Genomic DNA, 12,015 nt, shown 5'->3' on the forward strand with positions numbered 1-12,015 from the left:
TTGTCTCAATGCGAGTGTGGGGAGAAGCAATTGAGACCCCTTTCTCGGCAACCCTTGACGAATTCTCCATTCTGGGTGTAGGTGCAACCATGTTTTCCAAGCAAAGGTCTGGATACCCCTCTTGACTTTGTGGAGAAATTCTTCCGTGTGTATCACTCCGACCACTTGTTGTGGTTCGATGATGCTGGTCTCTGGGGATGCCATCAATGCTGGGTGACTTTCTTGACGCGTGAGAGCATCAGCTTTCCTGTTGTCACAACCCGGACGAAAGGTAACCACAAAACGGAATTCGGAAAAAAAGAGCATCCATCTTAACTGTCTGGGGGTGAGATGGCGAGCTGCGCGCCTAAACTGCAGATTACGGTGGTCGGTATATACCGTGATTTGATGTGAGGCGCCCATCAGCCAATGCCTCCATTCCGTGAAGGCGTCTTTAATTGCTAGCAGTTCCTTCTCAGCGATGGTATAGTTGCGTTCTGCCGGATTTAACTTGCGAGACATGAAAGCGATGGGATGGAGATGACTGGTACTCTCACTCCTTTGCGAGAGGACTGCTCCCACCGCTAGTTCTGATGCATCAGCCTCTACCACGAAGGGGAGGTGAGGGTCAGCATGGACCAATATCGGTGCCGACGTGAACGCGGTTTTCAACCGATCAAATGCGAGTTGCTCTTCGGTCCCCCACACAAAAGGGGTGTTCTTCCGGGTTAGTTTTGTGAGTGGTGTTACCAGATCCGAAAAGTGCGAGATGAACCTCCGATAGAAGTTGGCAAATCCCAGGAGTTTTTGGATATCCTTAACAGTGGTAGGTCTTGGCCACTCCACAATGGCCCGTACGTTCCGTTCGGCCATTATCTGCCCTGATGGCGTGAGCATGACTCCGAGGAATTCCACAGTAGTGACATGAAACTCACATTTCGTTAGCTTGCAGTACAGTTGGTTTTTCCGTAAGGCCTCAAGCACTTGACTCACATGTTTTTCATGTTCTGGTTCATCATCCGAGTATATTAAAATGTCATCGATGTAGACTACTACAAATATATCTAAGTAGTCTCTCAACACCTCATTGAGGAAAAATTGGAAGGAGGCAGGGGCGTTGCATAGCCCAAAGGGCATCACCAGGTACTCAAAGAGCCCATACCTCATTTTAAACGCTGTTTTCCATTCATCCCCGGATCTTATGCGTACTAAATGGTAAGCTCCCCTCAGGTCCAATTTCGTGTAAATTTTAGCTGATCTCACTGGCTCCAATAACACCGGTATCAATGGGAGTGGATATTGATTCTTGGTTGTTATGGCATTTAACGCCCTGTAGTCAATACAGCAGCGTAATTCCCCATTGGCCTTTGGAATGAAGAAAAGCGGGGAAGCTGCTGGAGACCTTGATGGTCGGATGAATCCCAAAGCAAGAAGGTTATCCAAATATTCCCGAAGATGTTTTGTTTCGGGTTGTGACAACGCATAGATTCTGCCACACGGAATAACTGACCCTGGTGTTAAATCAATGCGGCAGTCATATTCTCTATGTGGGGGTAGTACTTCCGCCTTCACCTTACTGAACACCTCCTCGTACTCCTGGTAACATCGAGGTAGCTCCACCTCTTTTTCCGCGGCTGTAGAGACCGTGTGTGTAATCGCCAGTACCCTTGAGGGCCTGGGATTCTCCTTGATGCAGTGGTCTTGGCAATACGAGGAGGAGAATTCCAAAGTCTGTTCTTTCCATGTTATAGTGGGTTCATGTTTCTTCAGCCAAGGGAGTCCCAATATTATTCCATAGGTAGGGGCCTGGATGAGATTAAACGAAAGCTGCTCCATGTGGTAACCCCCATACCACATCTCGCACTCCGGGGTATGTTGGGTGATAGGACCGGATTCTAACACATGACCGTCTACTGCAAACACATCTTCAAAGACAGTTTTATCCACCGGAGTTACTCCCAACTTCCGAGCTTCTGTCAAATCCATAAAGCAACCTGTCGCTCCGGAGTCTACCATGGCACGGACATGCTTAGGGTTTTGATCAATCCATAATTCTATGTCCACAAAGAACAGCTGGTTTCCCACTTGGTCCTCTTCTGTTATTGAAGGGATGAAATGTGCACTTGAGTCCCTCCCTTCCTTAGGACTCAAGCTTCGGAGTTTTCCGACCCCTTGTCAACTGTAGATACTACTCCTTGTCCGGCCCGATAGCGTCCTCCTTTCGGTTTCACAGGACATTCTCGTAAAAAATGACCTTTTTTCCCACAGTAAAGACACAGCCCAAATTTGCGGCGGTGTTCTCTTTCACTTGCTGTGAGGGATGCTCTCACCACTCCAATGTCCATGGGTTCCGATTTTCCCTCGGCTTTATCCCCACTAGTTGGTTTCTCCCCGAACACCAGAGGTCTGTCTTTTCTTCCAGTCTCTCCTTTTCTCTCTCTCAATTTTTGATCCAAGCGTAAGGCCAAATCAATAAAGGCCGCACATGTGGTAGGCTGGGGTTCAACTTGTGCTATGACGTCTTTTAGATTGTCTGTGAGCCCTTGGTAGAACAGAACCATCTGTTTGGCTTCAGGCCAATCAGTTTCAGCGATTAATCTCCTAAAATGGTTCAGGTAGGTCACTAAATCGGAATTGCCTTGTTTAAGAACAAGCAACTCCTTATCAGCGGAGAAGGTTTCAGCTCTCCGATCAAAAGTTTTTTCGAATTCAGCACAAAACAAGTCCCAATCATACAGGATCCCATCGTTATTCCTGACAATAGGGACCGCCCACTGAGCTGCTTCTCCCCCTAAATAGAAAATGAGAAAGGAAACCCTTGATTGATTGGTAAGGAAACATTTGGGCTTACAGGTGAAATGCATCATCACCTGTGTCATGAACACCTGCACCTTCTTTCTATCTCCCATAAACCGTTCCGGGGGTGCTAAGGGAACAGGGGAGGGCATTTCTACCACCACTGAGGTAGGCTGAGGGGCAGGGTTCCCTGCATCAAACGGGTTCCGCTGCATAGCATCCATCCGTGCTTGCAACGCAGCCGTTTCCTGGCGGGAGGTGGCTAATTCTGCCTGGACTAAACCTAATGCGGTTAATATCTCCTCTAAAGTGGCCATCCCTTGGATCAACCCAACCGGGAGGAGCAAATATTCTTAGGCCGATTATTCTGTCAGGTCTGTTGTGGTTGCTCCTCAGGATTGGATCGATGCTATAGGGGGGGCCCACCTCTAGATCATCCCAAGTCTGACTGTACAACGTCACAGACTGTTAAGGAGATCAAGCGGGGGAAAAAATATAGGTCCGGAGGGGAACAGCTGGGCAACTGGAACCGCAACCTGTATCCTACAGGTCTGCATAAACAAAGGAACGATCTAAAGGGCGGCTTCTAAATCCCCTGGTTCTGCTACCAGATTTAGGATGAAGATAACCCAACACTGCCCAGAACAAAAGGAAGGATGAGTACTCTCCTTAACAGAAGATCGCAACAAAATGTTCCTCCTCCGAGGAAATGTATGAAACGAATGTTCCCTGGGAATTGCAGGAAAAGTCAACCCCAAGTTATTGCATACATTCCCTAAACAGTTTGTTGATTAAAGGAGCCAAAGGTACTAAATCATAAGCCCAGCGTAAAGCAAAAACAAAGCGTCTTTACAGATTCTTCTCTGTAAGCGCTAATGGGTAAGTACTGTGCAATGACTGGTTTAGCTGCACCTAAGCCCAGGTGTCCTGCACGAACCGGAGCAAGACGCTCCCTGAAGGTATTAGAATAACTAATACACGAACACCAGGTTCCAACAAAGTAATGCACAAACTCAAGAACCCCACTCCGTAATGGAAAACCTGAGACTTTGTTGACAGTTCACGATATGGGCGTTTCCTAAGCCCCACCAGGGTAATCCAGAAAGTAGGTGCAAAGAATCCTGGGGACCGTTCAGATGCAGGCGCTTCCTAAGCCCCACCAGGGTAATCCAAGACCCACAAGCAAATTAGCGCTAAGGCACAGCGCTCGTAGCGGGCGCTTCCTAAGCCCCACCTCGATAAGCCACGATTCGAACCAAACGGACCAACGCTTACCGCCGCCGATATCCAACAAACCTTCAGCTCGAAAACAGGATACACGCTAAGACACTCTCCTCGCCAGCAGGAATAATCGGCAGTGCGTCCACCGTAAGACGCCATATTAATCCCTTTAGTCGCACAGTGTCATAGCAGCGCGCCGCGCAAAGGATCATGGGATATGTAGTTCCCAACCCGTTCCATAATAAAGAGCAGGCAGTGTTTTACCCGCGGTCTGGGGAATCGTGACACAATGATGCGTGACTCAAACCCTGCGCCTGCTTGAATCAGATGTACGGCTTGACGCAGCATTGGGGAGATAGGGCACCCCAGAGCATTGCTGGAGCTGCGCCATCGTTGCGACACAACTCCAGCAATGCGCCGCCTTTACGGCTCAGATGCGTAACGCTTCGGTGATGTTTTGGGCCCATGATGTGCCGCATTGTAAATACGGCGCACCATGGGTGGTGGTGGCGTGGCGCACAATTACTGGCGCATCCATGCTACTTTGCTGGGATGCACCGGTAATTGCAAATCTGCCTCTTAGTGTCTAGCATTACGCAGTTCTTTAAACTACACTCATAAATAAATTCTCAGGCCAATGAAATGAACACAAAATCGAAAACAAATAGGCATAGTAGCAACACTACTGAGGAGAGCAGTGCACCTGAAATGCACAGAAGATTTTGAAATATAATTTACCTACAATGTAATCAGCAGCATTATTGCTCTTGGTAAAAAACAAAAATTTGCAATATAATAACACACAGAGCAGGGGAAAACAGAGTAGTGATGAAATAGCTACTATTACTCACCAAGCCCGGGGATCTCCATGCCGAGCAGGTCGAGCAAGTCGCTTTTCCGGTCCAGGAGATCCATCCAATGGTGGGTGGCCTGGTTGTAGGTGCGCTGGACCCGAGAGTGTTGATACATGGCCCAGCATTCCTTCTCCAACCGCTTCCTACACTCCCGGAGCCCGTAGCCGCCAGCGATCTTGCCACCTGCCATGATGGTCCTGGGGAGGCGGCGCTGGACATTAAACACTAGAGCGGCCACCTCCTCCGCACTAAAGATCTCCGGCTGTGACTTGCTCCCCCCTCAAACGCCCGCACGGGAGCCGGGCACGGGGTGCTGGACCCTTCCCCTTCTGAGGCTGCTTCTTGGCTCCCTTTACCATGGTCTGGGCAGAAAGGAAGGTAAATAAGAAATAAGAAATAGAATAGGGAAGAAGAAAAGAAAAGAGTTTAAAAAAGTAGTTTATAATTAACCAAAAGTAGCAGAAAACACAAAAATATAGAGCTAACCAAATAGATGGATAGATAATAAGTAAAATAGATAAAAAAAACTTCAAACAAGCAAAGGATGGCAGAGATTGAAAGAGGATAAAGAAAGCATGCCCAGAACCATAGCAATGAATGAAGAACAAGATGGCCGCGCCCGTTCACGACCGCGTGCGTAAGTTTGCGTGAGATTTTCCTCGCGATCACACGCAAACTTGTACTAGCGAGCCGCACAATTTGCGAGATTACACATAGTGCCCGGAAACGGAAAAACTTTGTGCAAACAAGATGGCCACGCCCATGTACGACTGCTACGGTAACTTCACGCCATTGCACTACAAGCAGCTCGCTAAAACGCACAAAACCATGCGAATTAACACGCCGCAAAAAAATTAAATTGCATATTTGCACAAATTTGCGGCTTCCAAATTCGATCTTGCGCAAATTCGCTCCCCGCGAATCCCGCGGAATTGCAGAAAAACGATTTTTGCAAAACTGAAAGCACTCAGCAGGTGCAAAAGTTCAAGCTCATCTTTAGTAACTATTCCCTGTAGTGCTTCCTGAGGGCCCCCTCCAGAGTTCAGTTGCCTACTTGCAACTATTCTATGACCCTGCTCTGACCCTCACTGTAGGCTCAGAGAATAGCTACAAGTATGCCACAAAGGTCCTGTTAAAAAAAATTACACTGCAACACAAAGCAATTACAGATAAGGAAGCAGGTGCCAGGCTGAAAGTTGAAATTCAGTGACACATTAATCAGCCCCAAATTAAGTCATGTCAGTTGAAGAAAGGCAGGTGTGCTTTCCCCCCCCATAATCTTCAGTGAATAACCAGAGGGTGGCAGTGATGTACCAGAGGGTGGCATGGGTGAACCAGAGGGTGGCAGTGGTGAAACAGAGGGCGCTGTGATGAACCAGACGTAGAAACAACATGGTTGCGACCGTTGCAACCCGACAAGTAAATTCGCGTTTGAGAACTGGTACAAAACCCTCGCAAACTGCAGAAACTCTTGCGAACACAAAAAAAATAAAAAATCTGCAAATTCTCGAAAGTTCGCGGATTTTGCGGATTGCAAATTCGTGAATACGCACATTTACGAATCGCAAATTTGCAAAATTCGCCAATGCTTAATACAAACAAATGCACTTTGTGACATAGCTCCTTGTTGCCGTGGATCTTGTTCCTGACAAAAAACAGTGTCATATTTTGGAGAGGCCCCACAAGTAATGAGACAAAGAATGAATGCCCCGATCACCAATACTATACCAAAGTGGAACGATTTTCATCCCAATTTCGACATACATTCAAAATCAAACTTCAGCACAGAGATACATTTTGTACCCTTGTTGTCCAATAGTGGCACAAACAAAAACTTGTGGGCACCGAGAGATGTACAGTAGAGAATCTTTGCAGTAAACACATAACATAATCTCTGCTGGAGCAGTGTGTGCAGCTCTGAGACGGTCAATCAATCAATCAATCAATCATAGCATTTATATAGCGCACTACTCACCCGGAGGGTCTCAAGGCGCTTGGGGAGGGGGGGGGTACACTACTGCTCGAACAGGCAGGTCTTGAGCTGCTTCCTGAAGGCGAGGTGGTCTTGGGTCAGGTGGAGGTGGGTCGGGAGGGAGTTCCAAGTCTTGGCGGCCAGGTGGGAGAAGGATCTTCCTCCTGTTGTGGCTCTTCAGATGCGGGGGACGGCAGCGAGGGCGTGGCTGGTCGATCGAAGGTGGCGTGTGGGAGCGTAGAAGTTGAGGCGGCTTTTGAGGTAACTCGGGCCTTGGTTGTGCAGGGCTTTGTGTGCGTGGGTGAGGAGGCGGAAGGTGATTCTCTTGTTGACCGGGAGCCAGTGCAGGTCTCTCAGGTGTCTGGAGATGTGGCTTCGTCTGGGGATGTCGAGGATGAGTCTTGCTGAGGCGTTCTGGATTCGCTGGAGTCTCTTCTGGAGCTTGGCGGTGGTTCCGGCGTAGAGGGCGTTGCCGTAGTCCAGACAGCTGGTGACGAGGGCCTGGGTGACCGTCTTCCTGGTCTCGGTGGCGATCCACCGGAAGATCTTACGTAGCATGCGCAGGATGTTGAACAAGACGAGGAGACGGCGTTGACTTGTCTGGTCATGGAGAGGGAGGAGTCCAGAATGAAACCCAGGTTGCGTGCGTGGTCTGTTGGTTTGGGTATGGAGCCCAGGGCGGGTGGCCACCAGGAGTCATCCCAGGCGGAGGGCGAGGAGCCCAGGATGAGTACTTCCGTCTTGTCTGAGTTCAGTTTCAGGCGGCTGGTCATCATCCATTCGGCTACCTGTTCCATCCCTTCGTGTAGGTTGGCTCTGGCGGTGGCGGGGTCGTTGGTCAGGGAGAGGATCAGCTGTGTGTCGTCGGCGTAGGAGATGATGTTGAGGTTGTGTTGGCGTGCGATGGCCGCAAGGGGGCTCATGTAGACATTGAAGAGGGTGAGGCTGAGCGAGGAGCCTTGAGGAACGCCGCAGATGACTTCGGTGGCCTCTGACCTGAACGGGGGTAGGCAGACTCTCTGTGTTCTTCCAGCGAGGAAGGAGATGATCCATTCCAGTGCCTTCTCCTGGATTCCGACGTTCCTGAGGCGTTGCACTAGGGTGCGGTGGCAGACAGTGTCGAATGCCGCGGAGAGGTCTAGGAGGATGAGGGCCACTGTTTCTCCATTGTCAAGCAGGGCACGGATGTCATCGGTGGCAGCGATGAGGGCGGTCTCGGTGCTGTGGTTGGCCCTGAAGCCAGACTGTGAGGGGTCGAGGGATCCATTCGTCTCGAGGAAGGTGGCCAGCTGCTTGTTGACTGTCTTCTCGATGACTTTGGCTGGAAACGGGAGGAGCGAGATGGAGCGGTAGTTCTTGAGTTCGGTGGGGTCTGCTGTTGGTTTCTTTAGTAGAGCGCTGAGTTCGGCGTGCTTCCAGCTCTCAGGGAAGGTTGTGGTGTCGAAGGAGGCATTGATGATGTCCCGTAGCTGGGGTGCGATGGCGGCGTCGGCTTTGTTGAAGACGTGGTGAGGGCAGGGGTCGGTTGGAGATCCGGAGTGGAGGGAGTTCATTGTGCGGATGGTGTCTTCGGTGTTGATTGGGGTCCAGGTGCTGAGGGTGGTGGTGGGGGGCATTGGTGCGGTCGTGGGGAGCGTTGGTTGTGTGCTGAAGCTGTTGTGTATGTCAGCGATCTTGTTGTGGAAGTAGGAGGCGAGGGAGTTGCAGAGGTCTTGTGATGGGGTGATGTCGTTGATTCCGGCGTTGGGGTTGGAGAGCTCTTTCACGATGTTGAAAAGCTCCTTGCTGTTGTGTGCGTTGTTGTCCAGTCGGTCCAGGAAGAGATATTCATTGAACCCCAAGAGTTTTAAAATAAGGCTTGGGGCGCTTGATAAATTCAACTACAAACAGACCCAAAGTGGAATTAGCATTGATTCCTCTCAGTTTCCCCTGCTGCCATCAATTTCAGCAGATTTTCCTGGAAATCAAACTTGTTTCGTTTACGGCTATAACAGCCGTGGGCAGCGCCTTATATGAAAATGAGATTTATTACCCAAGGCTCATGTCTGACCATGCGTTTATTCAGCACACCTGCCTGCTCCGTGAGGAGCCAGGGCTGGCCTAGCATGGAAGGGCACTGGAGGCAGAGCTTGGCACAGCGACCAGGGACCTGGTGAAGTGTGGTTCCATGGAAAGTGGCAAGGAGCAGTGGGCGTGGTTTACACAATGAACATGAGGCTAACACAGATGTTATGATGCGGTGGGAGGCGCTTCATATACGTTTCAACCCAAACCATCAAAACTCCAACTCAAAGTCCTTCTTAATATGAACACTAGCCAGCAACTTTAAACCAATGAATACGTCTGACAAAGAACGACGCTCCTCTTACCCAACAGCTGCCCTCCCCCCATAGAGGCATGACTACCCATGTGAGGTTGTAAATAGTAGCAAATCAATGCGCTGCACGGAAAACAGAACAACTTATCAACATCATTGCAAACAAAATGTTAAAACAAACAGCACATGTAGGGGTCGGTGGGAAGGAGGATGTTGAATTGTGCTTTTAAGATGCTTCACCTTCCTGTGCTGATTAAATAAAATGCCTGTTTTTAATCGTGCTCAAAATCAAAAGAGAGGGGGAGCAGCTGTGCAACAGAGTGGCTTCCATTGCCTGTTTACAAAAGGTAAGAGCACAGAGCACTGAAAAGATCATAAAATGCACTGAGAAGGAACCCAAGCAAAAATAGTCCCCAAAGAGCATAAATACACTCCAATCATAATGATTCAGTACTTAGTTGCTGCTGCCTGGAGGAATGAAAGAAAATAAGGAGGGAGAAAGAGGCAGGACTGACCACTAGCAGGCAAGGATTTTTAAAGGACAGGAAAAAAAACATGGATAGCAGGGAGATAGATTTAAGAATACAAGAGAAATTAAAACAGGTTTTGAATGCTCAACCTAAATTGTAGGAACAAAGAGGCTTGACTGACCACTATCAAGCAAATATCTTTAAAGGACACTGAAACAAACAAATGGAAAGCAAGGGGATCTCTTTAAGACCACAGGAGAAGTTACAACAGGTCTCGAAGGCTCGACCTAATGATGGTTTGAATGCTTTAATTATTCACTGCCACTGCAAATTACTCGGAGCTGCAATCCGTTCCATCATTGTTCACTCACCATGCCACCTCAGTTTGGACCCAACCGTTTCCCCGAAAGAAACAGTCTAGCCTGGATTACCAGGCCTTGTCCCCCCCCAAGCCAGAACAAAAGAAAACCAAAATGGGTTTTGCCGTTATCAAGGTTCATCAGTCAAGTATGTCTTGGTTCCAGTGGCACTGTGTGCAGGGGACCCAAAACAGGATATACCTGAACACTTACGGCATCCCACTGAAGTATACAAAAATGATGGATGGAATGCTTGAACTAATCTCATCCACTGATATTTACTCAGGGCTGCAATCCTTGCCACCTTTTGAGTGTTTGATGTATCCCAATAAGTAGCAAGGGTGTGTCCAGATATGGGTCCCATGCTCACTGTGCCATTGGAACCAAGCTGACTGAAGAGTCCCATACAGGGCCAAACAGGTATTGGGGTGTTTGTTTTCTGGTTCAGGGTGGAGTTGTGTACTATATGGATACATAGCATGATGTAACGCCTAATGACGTGCTTACTGCACACACTAATTTTCAAGCTCTGTAAATTTTCATGCATGCGATTTGCATCTGATTTTAGTAGCCTGTTTATCTTGGGCTCTTTATATTCTGTTGTAAACTGTAATCTTATGATTTTGGTAAAGCTTACTCGGGTATATACAGAGAGTGAGTCCTCGTACAATCAACAGAATACATTGAGAGAAGGTACACAAATAATATTTGTCTCTCAAAATGAAGTAGGGCAGAATAGGGTGGAAAATATCTCTAAAAGTAGGTTTTTGGAAGAAGTCAGTCAAAGGCCTTGAGGAAATTATCCTGTAGAAATGGATCTGGCATGAATTTCTCTCACAAACCATTTTATTTGTTTCATTCATTCTTTTTATTGGTTTCATTTATTGATAGAAAGGGTGAGCAAAGTTTGGGAAACTGTCATACTAAAACTATGCATCAAAGTAGGCCAACATCGGCTAATGTTGTGGGCAATATTCCAAACTTTCCTCACCCCTAATGCAGACAGAAAACGTTCCACCAAAACTGAAGTGAGTTTTGATGGCAAAAGCATAAACAGCCTGATTTCATGCACAGCTGGGGTGCAAGACATATTTGAGAAAGGGCCTTTGTGAGCTAAAAATTAAGATAACATTATCCAAGATGTGGCACTGAAAGATAAGATATTGACTGAGGTGGAGCCTGAGGGCCTGAGGCAAAGCTATTGATATTGTAAATTAGACCCTTTGAGCGGTGGCAAAAAAAGCTAATTATAGAAGCCATGATAATATTACAAATCATTATTGGTGGTGCCATACTAATATTAGGAATTGTGGTATGATCTTAGGTGATATCAGTCTGTGAAAAATGCTCATTGTTTGCTGGGATCTCATAAACTATATTAGAGAGAAAACAATCTTCTTTCATGATTTTTTCATGGTGTAGTCCAGAAGCTAACAATTCAGAAATATCTTCCTCATCTATGTGAGAAAAAAAGTCAGACATGCTGGGTAAAATACAGACTTCCAACACCAACAGCAAGATGTCAGATGCCCAATGTTCTACTCTACTAAAAATACTAAAGCTCTGCATTATTTTTTAGGGAAGCGCTCTGAAAACGAGGAAGTCTGTCCATCATGCTGCCAGGTCCAACCACTTTTAAGTCACTTCCAAAACAGACCTGAACGAATTCCTGTACCAGCTTTTGTTCCAAACTGGAATAGCAACATGATTTCACCCTTAGCTTCCAGCCCTTCTGGTTGTCTTCCTCCAATAAAAGAAAAAAGTTTGTTTTTCTATTCGTAATGCCTACATGCTGGAATGCATCATCTGGAAATTCTTGGAAATATGGCCCAGATGCATTCAAGGAAAATCTGGTCGCAAAGGGACAGATTCTCAGAATGAGCTGTACCCTTGGCTAAAGTTTCCTATGGAAATTAACATAGAGAAAAGACTTTTTGGGACCCCCTTTTTTCTCAGCCTCTGCCTGATGAATCCATTTTGCGAAGATTCGTTAAATAGCGCCAAAGTTATTAGAGAATCAAAAAACGCATTTCCTATGGAAACTAGA

The sequence above is a fragment of the Lissotriton vulgaris genome, chromosome 6 (assembly GCF_964263255.1).
Source record: "Lissotriton vulgaris chromosome 6, aLisVul1.2, whole genome shotgun sequence".
NCBI classification, from domain to species: domain Eukaryota; kingdom Metazoa; phylum Chordata; class Amphibia; order Caudata; family Salamandridae; genus Lissotriton; species Lissotriton vulgaris.